Below are 21,338 nucleotides of genomic sequence, written 5' to 3'. Positions count from 1 at the left end.
CGTCAATATTCGTAGCTAGTGATATTCACTTTTATTGTTTAGGATTATTTTCAATCATTGTTATTTTAAATTTGTTGTCCTATAAAATTTTCGATCACGTCAATGCAATGCGAATGTATTCGATCGCGTTTTTGCAACAATTTTTTTCCCACATGAGATATCGAGATCTTTTAATTCAAATATTTACTGTATACTTCAATCCTTAAATAAATAGGTGATTGATTCAGCTCTAGATATCGTATGAAAAGCTACACTCTCAAAATACTCCGCGGTATAACATTTTTCTCAGCCGTACGATCGGATGGAAAGGATCGAATTATTCGGCCAAGCCGATAAAAAGGCGGATAAAAGCGAGGCATGTGAAATCGTAAATAGCGGTAAATGCGAAAGCGCGATTAATTTTCAACGAAAGTATTTGAAAGTAACAGCTTGAAAAGAGACGAGTTTAAAGCTGTGCGTAATTCAGTAACAATCAGGGAATTTACAGGAAAATCTCTTTCGTGGAAGTTTAATGCTTTTAAGATCATTCATCTTCGACTTTAATTGACTGCGGAAAATAGATCACTGACATATATTCGGATAACTTGCGCTCGCGTCGAGACGTCGCATCTTCCCCGACGTCCTTTAACATGATAAGTGCATCTGCATTTAAATACGTTTGACTACGACTCCCGAGCGTTTTCCTACCTCTTCTTCCTCACTTTCGAGAGACATTTCTCTGCGAAAAGATGATTTTCACAGACGATCTCGCTCGTCGCCGATATTTTCGTCGCCGTTGTACGCGTCGTCAAAGGGAACTAAAGAAAGTCTGGATCGGCTGAGTCGCTTCGTTTATCCCTCGAGAACGAAACGCAATACTCGGAAGCAGGTGTCGGGGTAAAACAGGGGAGGAAATCGCGCAATTTATTCAGCGAAAAAAGGAAACGCGTCCGGGAGACACAGCTTCACATGGCGATGTACATCGGAGCGAAAACGCGAAGACACTTCCCACATCCCCGAACACAACGAGAACAACATAGGATATACAAATGCAAAATTCCCATGTTCCTTAACTCGAAAACGCTTAAGCAAGTTGTTGGAGACGTATACACAGAAAAAAAAGAAGTGTCAAATCAAAACTTATATACTCGTATATACGCAACAATCTATAATCGTCTTCTAATAATTTCAACTTTTTTTTCTTGATTGAACTGTATAAATGATTTCATTCAAGCAAGTTTTCTTTGCGTTTAACGCAATATATCTCATTTCAGGATTATAGATTCTTGCGCATATACGAGTATAATTAGTCTTGATTTGACATTTCTTTTTTTCTGTGTAGCCTCTATTTATTTTCATGCTAACAATAAGTACTTTCGATTAAACTCGATTATTTCCTTCTCTCTTTTAAGTAACATTAAAATTGCAAATAGTATTTCACACATGCAGAAATAAACCGAATATCATTTAATCATTTTTACATTCGGTAACAATAGTAATGGATACGAAAAGTCGACGCGGCGAAAAATCTTGCCGAGAAAAGGGAAATTTCTTTGTGTATATACGCCGCCATCCTCTTCCTCTACCCCGTCTATGCGTGCTCTTTCTCCAGCTCCATACCTCCGTATAGTGGTATACAGTCGATCGGTGGGTCGGTCACTGAACCGCCGCCTCCTGTAACCGCCGTCTCGTCCCATTCCGTCCCATCCCACCATCGTCGGCCGCCGCGCGATCGAGCCGGTATACCGTTAGGATATCGCCGCGATCCGGCCTGGAAGCGCGGACAACGTGGAAAATCGAGCCGGAACTGCACGGCGTACATCGGACCCCCTTCTCCGGATCTCCTCGAGGAGATCCGGCCATGGAAATTTTCCGACCGATCCCTGATCCCGGGCAATCTGGATTTCGATTAAAGCGCGGTTAAAAGATTCAGATCGAGATCGTGCGGGCATGAGGCGCCGCAATTCTCTCAGCATCACCTTCGTGCACTCGAACGGATTCGGGAATCCGGCTCTCGCCGATTTCGGCGAGGCAAGAGGATAAAACGGGCTCCACTTTGCACGTGTTCCTCCGCAGCTCTACTTTGGATACCAAATACGGAATCAAAGCCGTTTCATTTTCGCGATTTAACAGAGAAAAAATTCGGTCTCTTTGAACCCCTCGAGACATTTCTCGTTTCGACCGTGCAATCGCGGAATTGATAACGCAATTAAAAATTCGCTACTCTATTTGCTAATTAAATCTCTCGGCTGTTCGTAATTATGTGCTCGAAGTTCGCCACGCGAACGCGAACTTCCAGCAGTGAACTTTCGCCGCGACGTATTCCTGTAATTCTCTCCCTTCCTCTCCCTCACCCTCTCACCACTCTCTCTCTCTCTCTCTCTCTCTCTCTCTCTCTTTCGCTTTCGCGGTTCCTCGTGTTTTCCCGCGGCCACGCCTCCTGTCTCTACGTCCTCGCGTCTCCCTTTTCCGGCAGTTTCCACGGGCTTGCCGAAGGCGGATGCCAACTTCGCCAAGTTTCGGCGTAACCGTATAACGAGGTATATATATATATGACGCCGCGCACGGCAGTCAATCTCGTATCGCTAACCGTACCGTGTGTACGCGTGCATTCGAAATGCAACGATGCTAGACATTTTAATGGCGTGCCAATAGGTATAATATATTCGCGTTCGACTTCACCTGCTCCGACAATCTGGAGCATCGCGAGAGCTCAAATGCGATCTCGAGGGAAGGCTGGGGGGGGAAAAAAAGAGAACTGATTTTTCCAGCATTATATGAATTATATGAAACTTATTTTGGACGCGGATGCTCATCATTCACGCCGTCCTTCCAATCAAACTTTTCAAATGCGATCGCGCGCCTCGCGGGTTGCTCGGAAGCGAGTTTTATAACTACGTCAATGTGGCTAATGTAGTGATGAATCGGTATTTCTCAGTTTGAAGGAAAAGTTCCTGGGAAAAAGAGGTCGAACTGCGTAGAAGCGCAGTGTAATAACTTTATTGTTACAGAATTCTTTTCTACTTACGCTCAGATGCAATATGTTAGCTATTTTATGTCTTAAGATAATTTAACGGCAAAAGAAACAGTTTATAATGCCTCGCAATCTTCTACAAATTTATAATTATCTCCCTTTTCTTATAAAATCCAAATTTCCATTTTTTCTAAAAGTCCGTAATAATTAGCAAGTAATCGCGATGTCGGGTTCTATCTCATAGCGAAGGGTTGCTATGACAAAGTGATCTTACGTATCTGAGGAAAAACGTGAAATCCATTTTGTTTCAATAAAGCTCTTATCGAGAAAGAAGTCGGGAAGTCAAGCTGTACTTTTTGCGGCATCTGTCTCCATGTACATAGATATATGTGTGTATGTATAAGCTCCGCTCTGACCTCCCTTTGCGGAGGTGCAGTTAACGTCTCCGTCGTTACATTGACCTAAATAAACGACGCCGTTGCGGCCTAAAATGCTGTGTAATGTTGAACGTATCAACGGGGAAAAAAGAGATGTGTAGGAGTGAGATCGGAAAGGTACACGGATATAAATTCTATTCCCTCACCTCTTTACTACACAACTTGCCAACTTTGCAAATTCTTAAAAAAGAATTTTTTTAACAAAACAACATAATACTTGAGGAAAAACAATCATCGATTTCTCTTACTTTACGCAGGATTTTATGTGTCAGGGAATAGTATTCCGAATGAGTTTACAATATACAAAAAGAGGCTTATCTTCATTTACATACCTATTTAAAGTAAATCTTACAAATTATGTGCTTGAAATTATTCTCTTCTGTCATTAGGCTTTTAAATTTTTACCAACTTATAAATGTAAGAGTTTCTTGGGCAAAATATACGTATTCTTAAATAGCATCTCATTTTCTTTAATTTTTCACAAAATCTTTAATTTTTATTAAAACACGTGTATACTGAATGTAAGATATAAGTTCTATAACTAATGTATGATATAATAGCGTATTCTGGAGATTAACAAGAGTCAAAAATCCTGCAATGAGAGTTAAATAATTGATTAATCCGCTTAAAAAGAACTAATAAATTTAATATTAAATCGCTTAATTCGAACAAAGATAAAAAGTTTCTCTTTGATTTAATCGGAAAATGGAAATTAATTTATTATCGTTATTTGTACGAAATTTTTACGTTTTTGAGAGCAAAAAATCATGTGATTTTAATAATTATTAAAGGGAAAAAATGAGCCGCCACAATTTTTTTCAACTATTTAATTTAACTCTCTCGATTTATTAAAACCTTTTGCACACAATTTTTCACTTCTCTCAGGATACAAAAATGGAAAAAAAATGTATATATAACGATAAAGCAATACATATATTAATTTACACAAATCATTGAACGTCTTTGTATTCAAAACATAAAAGTCAATTTTATTGTTTAAATAAACGTTGGATTTAATATGCGATAATAGCCCATTCATCGATATTAATTTGAAATTCGTAGAACAGAATATTCTATCGCGCGTTTATTTCATGACGCGTTAAATATTTCGTGGCGGCGACGAATTGGCTGGTACACGGTGCCCGGCGCTCGTTGTTCGTTTTTTTTTTAATTTTTGTGGCGTATATCGCGCTGTGTTGTTTGCACAAGGTTGCCTCGCTGTTAGTCGCGCGGTGAGACGCAACCAAATAGTGGCGCCCCACGTGTATCGTATTATCTTTCGAAATACGTTCGTTTCCTGTAAATAACAAGCGATTCAGCCCGCGCGATTAATAACTCTCCACGATTAACGACTCGTAAACGAATCGAGGCGACGACTGTTTATCGAGACAGATATTTCGCGCGATTTATTCGTTTGAAGCAGCAGCAAACGAAACAATAGCGGATGGGAATTATTAATTATCGTCTTATCGCGATAATTAAATACGCGATTCTTTTTAAAGTTTTAAGATTTCGGTTAGTAGATTTGTGGTCGGGCTTTAAATTTTTTTGCAGATTACCTATTAATTTTGGATTGAAAACGTGGAGTGACGTGCACGAATTACCGGAACGAACGATTCAAGTAATGGAAAGCCGTGATATGAATCGGTTGTTTATAAATAATACTGCGTATTTCGTAGGATTAACGCGTTCGAAATGCATTGCGGGGAGTGCAATACATTTGAATTTCGATTGTATAATTCGGGACGGTTCATTGCGTTTTAATTAGCCATTAACTCGATTCGCGTCGTACCGCACGGCATCGGACTCATCGGAGTGAGGTTGCCGTTTCCAAATTTTTCGTTTATTAGCGAAATTTCACGATCGTGGAACAATCGCGGATCGACTCCGAGCGGCGTACATTTAATTAGTAAGCATAATTGTAATCAAACTTAGTATTTTCAGATTTATTAAATGTATATTCGTTTGCGTATCTATCTTAATAGACGTATATAATAGACTGAGCATTCCTATTGGAGAGCTTTAGGGAAGATCTGAAGGACAAAAGATATGCTTGTTGAAACACTTTTCTTACCTAATTGTGTAGTTGGTGGGGAGAAGGAAAGGGGTGGAGAAACAAGAAAAGCATTCCGGGGCTCGGGGCTGTGGTCCAAAATTCACTTTCTATATAGCGTACGTGACGTAAACTATAGATTTTAGTTACCGCGGGAGTGAATTTTGGAACGCAGCTCAGCAAGCATATATCTCTGTCTTTTGGATCTTGCCTACAACTCTCCAATGGTCAGTCTATTATACACCGGACGTTTCGGCTTTACTATCGAGAGTCCCTTGTTATTTATCCACTTATTCGCATTTTTCAAATTTATTATGACATAATGATTATATTATAACAGGGCGGCAGTGTGGTCTAGTGGTAGAGCGCCAGACTCGTACGATCTGAAGAACCAGGTTCGAGTCCACTAGAGCATGGAATTTATTTTCCGAACGCTGCGCCCTCCGTGCAAGATAGGCTCTTGTGCGGAGCAAACTGGGCTCCGTCTTTCTACTTCTATCTACTATCTTTATCTAAAAAAAAGTGCGAAAAGGAGCGCCGGAAAGATAAGCAGAAGTTGAAACAGCGCGCTGCGGCGCATTTCGCGTTATTTTTTTTCAGACCCTGTGCTTATAACCTTAGGCTATAGGTTGAAGGCACTAACTACTCTTCACCCAAGGAGAACTCTTTAAAAAAAAGTACGCGTGCTATAAGTGAACAGTGTTATAAGGGAATAGCAACGAAGCTGACGATGTTGAGAGCAGGAGAAGGCTCAAGAGGCATCGGGTGATATAACGGATGCAATCTTATTGTTAGGGTGAATAATTCATCATTTACTACTTATCGAATTAATCCTTTTTCTACGTCTACTTATTTGATTTACATAAAATTTATGGAAGATTTGTACATAAGATGACTTAAACAATCTAACACTATTATAAAAAAATTTATTTATTTATAAAGTTCTTTAATTTATAAAAGTTTATACGCGAGAAAAATATTTTTTCCAGAAATTATGCAACGATTTTTATTAAATAATCTGCTTGAAAGATGAATATAAAATTCGATGCATGCAATAATTTAGTTTTTAGAGTAATTGGGTATTTTGGGCGCTGCTATGATTTGGATATATTTGTATTTTGCATTAACGTAGTCTCGTAGTTTTTCGCATCGTATCGGTGAGCGTTAAATTAGTTTTTGTTCTAACTCGAGGTAATGAATTTGCGAATGTTATAAATAAATATAACATCTTTTGTAGAATAATATCACATAAAATATAACATTTTTCATTGCCTTTAAATGGATAGATTGTGATTTATTAGCGACCCAAATATTTAAGCTCGGAACATAATCTCGGTATATAATCGTCGATTTATTATGCATATATAAAAATGCTCATATACGAAGCACCTAAAATAAAGCGTTATTGGTTTGATCACACTGATCACTTTGTCATACTGACATATTTTGTTGCCCTTATTCATGAGCAATATTAAAAAAAAAACCGCGATTATGACGACATGGAAATATAATATCAATTATTGAATATTTTTATTTGATACTTTATCAAATTTGCGAAATCATTGGGGTATGTATGTGTGTGCGTGTGTAAATAAATTAAAAAATAATTTTTAAAAATAAAGAATCAAACCGTAACAATTAAGTAAGTGTTATTATCTTTAAAACATAACATTTTTATTTAAATCCATTCATGTTTTCATGTCTCGTAGACAATGAAGTTTAAAACAAAACATTTTCTATGGATTTTACGTAAAAATATATTAGTATTTATAAAACACGAAAAAAGTATTAATATTGAAGCGCATTTATTTATTTATTTATTTTTCTTTCTCTGATACTCTTTTAATGGAAACTGAGATCTGCGCTTTCGGCTTCTGTGTTTTTTTTTCAAAGTTAAATAAATTTTATATAAATTGAATTAAGAAAAAGCAGCAATCGGAAATTTTTTCAATGTGTACATTATATATTATATAATAGTTGCATTTATTCATATAGAGTGCCAATTTTGTTTTAATTTCTCATAGCCTATTCATTAATATTTATTGATAACTCGACTTTGTAGTGCTTAAAACAAAGTAAAGTAACGAGAAATCTAATAAATATTTTGTCGAGCAAAACAAAATTTTTTTAATCTAAATTATTTCAATTTTTTTATTAGTTCGCTATCGCAACTGCGTCTAAAAAAAAATACAGGATTAATTCAACAAAGAACGAATTCTTTTTTTCAAGAAGCTATAAACGTCATCAAAGCGACTACTTCTTGCAATGATGTAAAATTGTAAAATATTCTTGCACTTGGTTAGACATTTGCGCACTACGTCCTGAGATTTTAAATATAAGGCAGCAAGCGCAAAAAAATGTAATTTAATTCTCTTCGTCAAATCTCGCTAGCCCGAGGCGATAAAATACAATTCGATACATTGAATAAGGATGTCATGACGATTATCTCTTCGCGAGATAATTCAATGAATTAATATCACTTCGTTTAGAGTTTCAGTATAACATTACTTTCTTTCAATACTTATTTCTTTCCATTGCAAGTTCAAGTTTCACAGATTTTCAGATTACCCGGAACTGAGATGAGGTTAATCGTTTCTAGAAAGCGATACGCTTCAGCTTCCGCGGTGCTCTGAAAGCCTTTTAATAATCGCGAAAACCAACTGTGCCCGTCGTTTCGCTTATCGTTCTCCAACATCGTATAAAGAATTTATTTCCGAGCGAAAGAGATTCTATTAACGCGAAATAAATATGAGAGAGGTGTTGACCGCGACTGGCTTTTCGCGTATATCGCGTGCGAAAATTACAGCGCGACGATTGTCACGGGTAAGTCGGCGCGGACGCGCGTGAACGCCGAGCATTTACCTGCCGCGCGCGCACCAATATTCACTCCGTCGACCGACAAACTGCATAAAACACGTGCTGCGACCCGTAAATTCATCGTCGGGCTTCGTGCGGTAGTTTGCCGTCGTGGTAATTGATATCGCAGTTTGATATCGGCTGACGTTGTGTCGGGAACGAGGAGGACGGGCGGCTCGGTATGGAATAGGAGCTGCATAGGGTGAGAAGAGAGAAAACGACGAGAGCTGACGAGGGGCAGGGGGGTGCGGAGGGATGTGTCGGTGGCGGATAACGGTGAGGGGTTTGAGGGAAAGAGGGTGAGGAGAATGGTGAGGATGGCGAAGGTGGATAAGAGGGGGGGGATGGCCACAGCGGGAGGAAGAGAAAGAGAAGAGAGGGAAGAGGTAGGGGAATTATGGGGGATGGTGTGCACGAGGGGAGGATGGACGCGGTCACTATGGCAACCATGGCTGGGTTTCAGGGCTCCGCGTCGGCGAGATGGTTTGGGTAATGTTTCAACGCGCCTTGGAATGGATTTCTCTCGCTTTGCTACCAAATGGGGTTAGTCAGTGTTAAGCGCACGCTCGTTTTCTTCGCGCTTTTTCCTTCCCACTTTCTTCCCCCCTTCTAGTTTGCTACCAATGTTGCTTAAATACCGCTAAACGGGGAAACTTTGGACATACTTTGAAATTACCATGTTTTATTGCATCTATGAATAATTATATAGCGAAGAGAGGGCAATTTTTTAATTTATAGTGTTGCTATACAAATCACGATTATTTTTATATAGGACAGAGAATAAATAATTGTTGCGAAATATTTAGAATTTTTGCTTCATACATAACGATAATGAAAAGACGTGACTGGAGTTCACAGTCCAATCTTTTTTATATAATAATTTCCTCGTTATCTTCATTTTATATCTAGCGTATGTTATAATATAATAATTATAAGAATATTATAATTATTAAAGTCGCAAAAGTGTCATGATGTTATAGAAAATGTTTGTCAAATATGTGCGTTTTAGAACCTTCTTACCTATAAGAATAAATAAATTTATCTATAATTTAGATAAAATTGTTTGAATTTATAATTTGGTATTTAGTTGACCTCTGGCTTTGAAAGAGGAGAGAAGCGTTGAAATTCATTGTGAATTTATAAGCATTTCAGGCGAGATTATTAATAGATTTATTCTCTCTCTCTCTCTCTCTCTCTCAGTTTTGCTGTCGCAAAAAGCCTGCTAACCAGCACCTTATAACACACACATCATGACGGGCGAAAAATCGCGAGTCGCGAGCTTATTGCGCCGTCGTACGTTATCCCTGGTGTAGCGTGTCCGCTACGACGCGATTCTCACACTGTAAGAGTGATGACAGAGAAAGGAAGGACGGGGACACGGTACCGGGCAGATGAGAAAGTGGTTAGACCTCGGAGCTGCGGGACCCGAAACGAAAAAGAGAGAGAGGTAGAATGTAGGAAAGAGTAAAATGGTATTTATTACGCATCTATTTAGAGGATTCCGAATAATACAAAAAAGTAGTATCTGTTCTGTAGAATATATAGTATACGATTCCACTTAGATCGAAAGAACTTATAAAACTCGGATTATATGAAATTCCGCGAAAAAGAATAAAGGAAGCAAGTAAATTAATGTTACTTGGAAATGAGTGCAAACCGAGCTTATATTAATAATTGCATTTACATTATTTATATGAGACTCTCTAAAAAATAGTTCCTTTGTTTTAAAACAGTTATAACATAATTTCCTGTATATTAATTTGTGATGTTAATACTCGTGATGCTCATTTTTGAATTTTTAATGATATCACTCAATTATATCATTCTGGCTTTATAATTGACTAAAAAAAAATAACGAAGTTGCTTGAAAGAAGATAAAGAAAAGAGAGAGATTTTTGCCGAGAAGTAGCCATGAATAAGTCAGAAGAGTTTCGGTCAACCAAAACTTTAAAGTTCCATGTTTCAATCGCGATTCTAAACTTGTGAGCAAGAAATAAGAACGTGAAGGATTGAACGCATTCTTGAATCTTGATTATAATTCCGATCTCTTCCGTTGAAAGAAAATGTACGTCATTATGCTTGATTCTATTCTCAGGTGTGCTTCGTTATTTATTGTCTCGTATCTCTTTTTAGTTCACTAATGAGATGGATATCGTATTCTAAAATAGATTCTTTTCCGATTGTATTTCTAGTGTCGTATTGATTATCCAGTTCATTTAAATTATTCAATTTTTTCCTTGAAGTGGTTTTCCATATTTCGTTATATAATGCGCTTTATAGTGCATTCCGTCTTTTTCGTATAAAGAGACAGTAAAAATGTATCCAATAGTAATTATTACGTTTCTATCGCAAATGGGAGAGACAAAACGTAAGAATTTTTTCCTCGGATTTGTCGACATTGTGACTATACCTCTCAGTACGAAACAATGAGATTCACAGTACATGCTGAGGGTACAGATTAAAATGAAACAGGAACGTTCACTGATTCAACTATAATGTCTTAAATTGTGTCTGTATTAAAATACATAGTTTAAATTTCTTGAAATTGTAATGAGTTTCAATTTTTAGTTAAACGCAAATCGTTTTTATCTTTTGTATAAAATCGCACGTACTATTCGGCTTTACATATTTGTTTATTATCGATACCAAAACATGGTATTTACGTAACGAATATAAAATCGTCTACAAGTCTATACATCTCCATGTATCTAATCTAATAATATAAAACCATTTTCATCAATAATTAAAATCTTGAATCCGAATTGACTTTTAAATAGAAATGTTCCAGACGCTTTTTTTTATTTAAATCAATAATACAATTAAATACAAATCTGTTTAGATTTTTATTTAAAACTCGATATTCTCAACGTTTTGATAATGATTCTATATAAATATCATTTTATACTATAAAATTTTCATAAAACTTTCGGTAGAATACTATGAATCATTCTTTTATTAAAACTCAAGAACTTTATACAGAAAACGGTGAACATTATTCGTTAAGCGCTTATAAACGCCCAAAAAAGTGAACATTTCGTAGGACGCGAATAAGTTGCCTTATTTATGTAAAACACTTGGAAGTTCCTCGTCGACACAATGAAAAGGCGAATATAGACACACAGTCCTGTAGAGAGAGAGAGAGAGAAAAAGGAGGAGGAGCAGGCAGGTAAGAGTCGAGGATGTCGGAATCGAGGTCAAATGCCCTGCAAAATAGACGAGCCGCTCGTTTGCACTCGCCTCCTCGTGTTTTAACATATCGGGACTTGCTGAGCTGCTCACACGTCAACGACAAAAGGATCGATATTTGCGCCCGTACTATTTTGACAAACCATAAAGCCCCCCCTCCTGCGTTGACCCATTAACGGCGCGTGTCGTAAACTCATCATGCAATAATGAAAGCCTTTCTCTCTTTGATGACACTCGAGGAAATCTGTAAATACGGTTGTTGTATCGTTTAATTCTATATTCTCGGTTAATAAGATTTTTTTCTTTAAAACTAAATTTATTGCAAATATATATATATCAGAATTTGAATTTGTCATTGAACTTAAGATCGGAACTTCCAGCCCGCTCGGTATATACACGCTAAAATTGACGTAAATATATATTCTCATATTTGTTTTAGTTTTGTCGAGAAATCGGTATTGGTATAATTATTGCAATTTAATTATAGGTAGTCTACGTTAAGTCATTAATGAAATGGAGTGCCTGAATATATTATGCGATTATAGATTAAATTGCTGTTATAGAATCGTAATTATATTACGATGTAGTGTGCGTCCCATTTCAAGAGATATCGATTAACATTTCGTGCTTGTTAGACAGACACGCCGATTGTCTCATCGTCGATCATGTGCATAATCATGACATGCGTAATGTATTCGTACGTTTGTTTATACGTTGGAGAAATTATGCGTTTCCGCAAACATAAATATTTATAGCAAAGACCAGATACTCCCAGAGTCGATTCCAATTTTATGTAATGTCGTATATGTCGGCATTTTTTTGCTTTTCAACAAAACTTAACTTTCTTTTTATAAAAGCAATAAGACTAACCAAATTTTTATGGCTCTTTTATACATAATTTTAAATATTATAATTTTTACAGCGTTGTAATTAATATTTAAAAAATGGTTATTATAAAAATTATGAAAACTGACTATTGCATATGATAACAACACGTGGCGTGTAACAGCAAGTTGATAATAAAAAACAAATAGACAGATTCTGTTCTACTAAATAATGTAATGAGTATCAGTATTTTATTTAATATATTTTTATAAAGATTAATAAAAATAAAATATGTAAGTGGCGCTTCCTTATTTCAGAAGAATATATTTAGCGTACCAAAATTAAACTAATATAAATAAAATTTATTAAAATTTTTAAAAATATATTTTAAATAATGTAATATACAAATAAGAATCGCGCGATTAAGATCAATGCAAACGGCAAGATATAAAGAATTTACATAAAAAAATTTACTCGAATTGTTATTTTTATTAGAAGTTAAATTTAAAAATAAATAAAAACATTTTTTAAAATTAAAGTTTTATTATAAAAGAGCAAATAAATTAAAAAATGAGAAAAAGGAAGGTCGTAAAAGTCATTCACGTGGTATTAATATGACTCAGGACTTTAATGGTCATAAAAAAAACTTTTTTTACATATTCTTTTGTAATACATTATAATTTCTTTACTTCAATACTTTTGTTTGCTTTTGTAGGTACTAAAAAAATATTAGTGTAGGATTTCTATCTTGACAGGTCAATATATAAATAATCATTCCTCCTTAAACAAAGAAAATACCTAAATCTGTAGAAAATCTGTAGAAAAGCCTAATGGGACTTCAGTCATTATACCATAGAAGTATATCTAAAAAGGGATAGCTATATAAGATCTTTTGAAATATTTTCCTTTAAGTCCTGTTCGACAAAAAACTCTTGGTTTTAGATTTTCTAACCCTTTTGTCAATGCATAATTTTTCATCTTTCTATCAATGTATGTGTACACCCGGATATTACTGAATTAAGATAATGTACTTTCTTTAGAATGCATGCACAATGTTGTATGCATCACAAAAGCCCCGTAGACAACAATCAAGTATGGGACACAATCTCACAACATCCTCCTGCTAAGCCAGGCGAGTTCAAGAATCTCGATGGAATTTTGTAACGTTTCTCGGTAGACCGACGAATTTCGGGCAACCGGGAATAGCAGGTAGGCGAATCCGGTCGGATAAAGCCACTGGAGTTGAGTTGCGCGCAGGGAAATTCGAGATATCTCAGTCCGTCGCACAAACGATCCTGTCTATGTATACATGAGAGCGATGCGATCGATCGGATACACACGATGGTCATTCAACTTTGCGATTGCTTCATGTAAACAAAATTTTGTGTAGACTAATTAATACAATTTTTCTTACCTCAATTTACCTCAAAAAGATCGATAACTTCTCAATTATAGACGATTAAAAATAAAATTGCAGATAACTTACGAAACTACTGAAAAAGAAAATATTTGAAAAATGTATCTATATATGTGTGTATTCAGTTTTTGGGGAAACATTAAAATAATTAAAAGATACTAAATTATCTAGATGTCTTTTAATTTTTGAAATCTATTTTAAATAGTTTGTATAATAAAATTTCATGCTTCGTTAAATATAAATATTTTACTTATTAAACGTAATTTCAAATAAAAATATGGTTGTCAAAATCAATATTGAAGATGAGAAAATTATAAAAAAATCGCCTCTGAGTCTTGAACAATTGATGACGTTAAGTAACTGAAGAAATTTCACTGACAATGAGCGCGGATTTTAATTCAAGATGTAATTAGACCAAGATGTTGAATGTTGAAGGTCGGAAGAATGTAAAAGATAATCAATCTTTCTGTAATCGATGAGATTAATTAAAGGATTTCACTGAACACGAGTTTGAGGACACCCTATATATGTGCCAGGTGCGCACGAAGCCTCGATCATGATGCTCGTTTGATGGGGCACGAATGCATTGCCGACGCGTTACTGACCTATCCTCGCCGAGTGCCGCACAAGTAGGGTTCATTTGCGGTGGTCACGTGCGGTGTCGTGGATCTCGTTATGAGAACAGCTTAAGCATGAAAGCATGCCGAGCGCCTATACGTAATTAGCACAAACTATTGATTGCTAAGCCAAATCTCCGATATAATAATAAAGTAAGATTATTCGCCATTAAATGCATTGATAAACTGTTATTATTATAACAGTTATTATATAAAATTTTATTATAACTGTTATTATCGATTATTATTATAAAAATGTACGTATTAAATATGTTATATAAAATATATATCGATAAATATTCCTAATAATAATTGATATCTTACGAGCGAATAAATTATTTATATATAATAGAGTATATATATATTATTAAGATGATATCATTTACTCATAGAAGTTATTTTTAATAACTACGTGAACATTAATTCTTTCGAAATGTATTATAGCACATAAATCATATAAAACCGCGTCGCGGTCGTTTCACGATGATCTCATAAAAGATTCAGTAAAGATATCACGACACGTCGAAATATTGATGCGAAATATTCGATGGGGTAATCCGACACGTCAATTAGCATGCGCGAATTTTCATTTCGTTCATCCGTTAATATAGAAAGTCCATCGTGGCGTATTTTTTCAGCATGACGTATGGGCTACTTGTTGCGCATTTATCTCCGATATCCCATTAGCTTAATGATTTCTCGATTAATTGTTCAATTTGGATCGATAGCGGATTTTTCTATTCCGTTATAGAAAATATTTTCCGTCCCGAAAATCGTGGCTCACTATTTCCGCTCGACTCGAGAGAGAGAGATGATTCAGGAGTTCAGTCAATTAATTACGGACGATATATGAACTTTAAATACAGAATGCGGCAATCGGGCGCCGCGCCGCCGCGCATATCCAATATCGCGCGAGCGCGAGTGCGCCAATATCGGGAAAATTCATTATCTTACTCGGTACGTACGATTCGCGCAGGCTGCCGAGTTACGAGAGGAGGTACCTGCGTTTGATGTGGGCTCTATTGCGAGAACGATAAACGTCCATCGTGATTCGGAGCCGATATGTCGAGCGCGCTATTATGGAGTAACCGCATCGTTGCGCGTCGAGGACGGCGAGGGGAGGAAGAGAAAACGGCTTAATGGAAGAAACAAAGCGCGGCGCGCCGTTATAGGAAGTTATTATGCCTCCTTCCTTTCGCTCTCCCTCTCATCCCCTTTCCCTCCTCCTCTCGCCCTCGTTCTCCTCTCTCTCTCTCTCTCTCTCTTCGTATATTTAGTATGGCCAACTGGCACGACCCAGGCCGTCGGCGATACACTCGATTTGGCATCCAGCCACCATTCCCACGCGCGCGATGACGTCGCAAGGCTGCGTTATCTAACGCAATGCCGTGTCCGTACCGCGTGCTACCTTTTGTTCCTGTTTCATCGCGCTTTACGTTCAAACATTGTTCGCGAAACGACCCGAGGCATCGTACGTCAACGAAGAGCGCGGAGCGGTAGCGTGATACCTCAGCAGTTCGTAACTCCGATCGCGTCGGCAAATGCGAACTATTATGATGGAGTTTTCATGCGATAATTAAATTCACTGGCGGATTTTCGAAGCGCATTGTGCAAAACGGTAAAACATAATCAATTAAATAAATGTATCAACAAAATAATTAGTGGGAAGTTAAAGTCAAGAGCGTAAGACTGCAGGTAAAATATCACTTCCTCCTAGGAACAACACAGTCTCCTTTTCGCGCAAACCGTTCTCCAGCATGAAACAAGGAAGAGGGTATCTTATCTCGTAAAACAAAGGAAAAATGAAAGAAAACGAAGGTAAGGCGGAGATATATGAGATAGACTCGTGGTTTCGGCAATAGTAATGCGAGAAACATACACGCACAGTCGCACACACGAGCGTATCCACGAGAGAACGGGCAACGGAAGATCGCGTGCTTCCGCGGGAAAGCGGCTGATCGCGTAGTATCGTGTAGCTTGGCAACAACGCGTTTCGCGATCTCGTCCCTCGTCCCTGTAGCGCGCCCAGGCAACGTCGCAACGCCCGTGTCCGTCGCGATCGGTGCATGGTGCACGCGTGGATCGTTGCGTGCGCGTGTACGTGAACGCGAACGTGTCGTCGCGCCGTTACAGGATTCCGAGGGGCGGAGGGAGGGGTGTGTGTGAGAGTGAGAGAGAGTGAGAGAGAGTGAGAGAGAGAGAGAGAGAGAGAGAGAGAGAGAGAGTGCGGCGAGGGGCCGAGAGTGGGGCCGGTAGCGGGAGCAGGGAGGGACAGGAGGGCCGGAAGGGGCACTCCGGGGGGGGGGGAAAGGTCGGTAGGGAGGAGAAAAGGGGAAAACGTCTGCGAACGCACGTAGCGGAATGAGCGAGAGACTGGATCCTTATGCACGACAGCCGCTCGTAGGGATGAAAGGACGACTTCTCCCCCTTCCCTCCCCCCTCCCTCCGTCTAGTTCGCCAGTTGCGAATCAGGTGCTCTCGCGCCGCCGCGCCGTCAAGGCTACCCGGCTGCCGAGAAACTCCTCGCGGCGTTTTCGAGCCGGGAAACTTGCCGAGCGCACGTCGCACGTGCTCCCGATCCAATTAGCCGCGCCCCGCATCGCCCCGTCTGTTTTTCTCTGACGCGACGCGCGGTTTTTTTTTAGCAACGACGGCGATTTACAGGTCGTTTGTATTATCAACTAATGACTTGTGTATTGATCGACGTGTAACTTCCGACATTCGCAAGTTAAAAATATTTTCTAAAATTCAGCTAATTTTATTACGCTGATTAGGAAAATGTTGACGATTCTGTTTCATCTCCTATAGATATCATTATGTTGTTTAATCAAAATCAACATTAATCAACACATGTTAATATTTATCAAAATTCGAAAATATAAACGTTCAGAATTCAGAATACAAAGTAAAGGGAACGTTTTATTACAATTGTTATTAGGATTAAACAATATTCAATTAAATGTTTTTCCAGAATAATATAATTGTTTTTGAAATAAAATAGTGAGTAAAATATATATATTTTTCCGATGTTTGATTTTTAACAAATTCCTTTTTATGTAACCGATAATTTGAGTTTATTCGTTAAATAAAAATATTTGTATTACATACTTCAATATCAATGATTATCGTGTAAGAATATGATGAGAAATATTTATCGAGTAGATGTCTATTGGAATGTAATGCTGATTACACAAACATTTAATTGCTATACTGCTGGAGTCCTAGAAGTCATTTGATATATAGTGTTAGAAGGTTCTTTGTTGAATGCGTCAAGAACTACTGTGCTAAAAAAATTACTAGATAAATAGATAACAGACATTCAAGCATATTCTTCAATAATATTTATGCGAAGAAAAATAGTAATTGAAGTTCTTTTTCACACTTCAAGTTTTTGCTTCTTTATTCTTTATCAGGTGCGATGTATATTAAGTTGATTGGATTTTGTTACGTTTCTATTTTAAGATTATGAGATGAGATTAGTAGCGAAAGAATTTGCTCATTTTCTATATAGCAGTTCTTTTAACTGAAAGTAAGTACTCTTTGGAACTCTCGTTGAACACTTTCGTGAATTGCGAAAGATCCGAATAGAGGCCGAGGAATGCGATTTGGGTCATGACCTACATTATGTACTCCTTCTCTAGCTATCTCGTCCTTCCCCCTCTCTCTCTCTTTCTCACTCTCTCTTTATCCGTATCTCGATCTACATATCTGTCTCCGTTTGACTCTTCATTTATAATGCCTGTTCATGTTAACCCGGCGTCATATGTTGTAGTGATCGCGCACGAATATCTTACGTACGTTCCGTGCTCAACGACCGCCACACATATCAGAATGTAAATGATCATTAATTCGATTTACGACGTTTATCTGTAGTCGTTATCAACTCGTAGCTGAATTAAGTATCATCTCGTAATATCTTCTCGTGTTATGAAAATTCATAAAGTGATATGACTTTGGAAACTTGAAGACCGTGCTATCAGAGCGATTCGAATGAAATATTTATAATTTATAAGGTACCTGAGCTGAATAAGGCTCACGTTATTCATTTAATTTTTTTAAAACTGTATTTATGAGAATAATTGAAAACTAATAAAATCTTTATTTCTATCAGTAACAAAAATAAAATATGTCTTTCGCATAGAATAATTATAAAGAACAAAAAAATTTTTTTTAACTTTGTCATTGAGCCTTATATATTCATACATATTAAGGCCCGAAAAATAAATTGGAAATAATAAAGAAACGTTGACATTGTTACAAAGTTTTTGTCGCATTGAACAGACGCGTTGTTGCCAGTTTTAATTCCTTTTGCCTCTCTTCACCGGTCCCCATAACAGGTCTTTTAAGTAAAAGGCCTGGTCGTTTTAGCTGAACTTCTTGCACAGTTCATCTTTTCTCTTTTTCTCTTCAATGTGAAAAGAAAAAGAGGAAAAACGAACCATACAAAAAGTTCAGCTAAAACGAACAGGCCTAACGTACTCAAAGCTTAAAGCGCGTTTTTAACCGGTAAATTCGAAAACCTTATTTAATGCTGGGCTTTATTCGGCTCAGGTACCTTACAAATGTCATCATTCTAGAAATGCGATATATGGATTTATTTCCTTTTACGTTTTGAAGTAAGACAATGTTGCACTTTTTCTCTTTAGATCTTAATTTTATTCAACGGTTGATGGATAGTTGTGAAATTGACAACAAAGATGTGAAACAGATGGACAGGACTTACACAAATGGACAGGAAAGAATAATAAAATTTTAGAAAATCTTTTTCTCTCCAGGCATAAATCTTTAATGATTTATGACACTTTCAAAATGTATGTACCACTCCGCTTGTTATATACACGCATCGAGTTTATCCAGAAATTGTTTTATTGCGAGAGGAATATTGCGAATCCCGAATGTTGCCGGGATACGTCGCAAATTATGCTTTTCACTGTACAGTCAACGGACGTTTGTCATCTTCGCGGAAAATCAATGTCGGAGCGCATCAGAAATGAGTTTACCGTGCGAGGAGTAAGTACCTGGAGCGCGCGAACGTTATCGTGCCGTTCTTGCGTGAGCGAGAGATACGGTGCCGCGATACAGTATACCGGCGACGGGGCACTGATATTTTATTCCGTTCTCTCGTACATCGCCGCGTCTCCACGACATCGTACGTCGTCGTCGGAAACGGGCGCTGTGAAAATCTTAAAATTGCTCACTTCCCTTCCTGCCCCCGTCGCTCGATGCGCGCGACGCGATGGTCGTTTTAAAATTATAAAGCGCCCGTAAGTCTCTGCACGGGCGGATGTTGACTCGGTTAACATTGCGTTACATCGTGGGGTAAAAATGACGCGATCAGCGATGACGTACACCTCGGTGACGATAACTCATCGATTCTACGACTAACGATGCGTTTTAACTCGGCGATATCGTTAGTCATTTTTTATAACATTACTATATCGCGTATGATATAGCGGTCGACGGTGGTTCACGATTGACCGAAGGGTAAAATTAGGACAACAAATTCGATCTTCTTCCCTTTGACAAACTAACATTTGAATATTAAAGATATCTGTATATGCTGAATATTTAAATTGTTCGAAAACTTAATTGAGATGGAATAAACAGGTGTATGAATCCGTAATCGTTTATATAGATTGTTATTGATACATTGATTATACCCGTTATTCAGAGATCTTTTTTCTCTTTTTTCTTTCTCCTCTTACTTTCTCTAAAAATGCTGAATGTGCGTCATCAGTCTTTTTACAGTCTTACTTATGTGTTTCTTATGAATATCTATTAAATATCTAAAAATATTGGCTCGTTTTATGCAAAGCAATATGAGGAGATAATATGCCAACGATATGAGCTAAATTTAAAATATTATACATTAATAATAGAACTATTCTTGTAAACTTTATTTTAGTACTGAAGAAGACTAAGTGAAGTCTCGAAACGTTTACTTGGTGTCTATTCTATTTATGCTGAATAAATTCTATTATTGATATTTTAATATATCTTGAATTTAGCTCGTATCGTTGGCCCATTATTCCTTCATGTTGCTTTACAAGAACCTTGTTACACGTAAGATCGCGCGATATATAAGTTGAAGATTATCGAAATTAATCTTTCACTTTCGCACGGCACGATCTCGCTCGATCGTTTTAGTGTCGTTCTCTCGTTACAAGCAAGGTCGCGTGCAGATTTGGCGTTAACGAGTAAACACCGATAACCTAGCAATACGCCAGAAACTTTCTCGCGAGTCTCGCGACCGTCGGAGGTAGGTAGGTAGGTAGAGAAGAACGGATGAGGAGAAGGGCAGACTCGTGTATGTACACGCGAGCGGGGATAGACGTAGAACGTAGGGCGGTGGGGCCGGGGGAGGTCGAGCGCTACGTCGTGTGGGGATGCGTGGGTCGCGAGGTGCAGAGAGGGGTGGAAGCTGCGCAGGGAGGGAGACGGCAAAGGGACGGCTGGGTGGGGGAGGATGTGCTTGCTATCGGCATTCGGTCGCAATCAGCAGCTCGGCGGCTCTCAGTTTGTGTCGGATCTCCGTCGCGGTCGTTTCGTAACACACGGTTCCCTGTACCACGCTGCGCTCCGTTTTTATTCTCTCTTTCTCTCTCTCTTTCTCCTCCTCTCTCTCCACCCTTCTCTCTCCGTTTCTCCCCCCGGCCCCACCCTCCCTCACCCTTCGTAGTCCGTTCGCCACTACTCGCCCATCCCTCCGTGTCCCTCCGTCGCGTCGTCAACGACATCGGAGTTTCCGCCCCCCCCAGCGGGAAGCGACCACGATTTTCCACGAACGAGGCGCGTCCTCGATTCTCCGGTCTCGTCCGTGCTCCGTTTTTATGTGTGTTAAGTGCCCTTGGGCGATAGAAAAGTACGAGTGAAAACGCGGAAGAATCTCAGAGGTGCTTATCATCGTCTTTTTCTTATATCGTCGCGTGCGCGCGCGTATATGTGTGTGTGAGACGAAACGTGCGTGATACGTACTGTCGTTTCATCGCCACGC

The 21,338-nt window shown here is 38.1% G+C and overlaps 1 protein-coding gene across 1 annotated transcript in view; it reads left to right on the top strand.

Moving 5' to 3' along the window:
- Positions 1–20,877: 20,877 nt before the first annotated feature.
- LOC139810176 (uncharacterized) overlaps positions 20,878–21,338 on the top strand; it is a 170,297-nt gene continuing 169,836 nt past the window's right edge. The window contains exon 1 of the mRNA XM_071773501.1: positions 20,878–21,237. The gene's annotated coding sequence lies outside the window, so the exon portion shown is untranslated. The remainder of the gene's footprint in view (positions 21,238–21,338) is intronic.

Source organism: Temnothorax longispinosus, chromosome 3, assembly GCF_030848805.1.
Source record: "Temnothorax longispinosus isolate EJ_2023e chromosome 3, Tlon_JGU_v1, whole genome shotgun sequence".
Taxonomy (NCBI): domain Eukaryota; kingdom Metazoa; phylum Arthropoda; class Insecta; order Hymenoptera; family Formicidae; genus Temnothorax; species Temnothorax longispinosus.
Note: the sequence above shows the minus strand (reverse complement) of the source record. Positions and strands in the feature narration are given on the sequence as shown.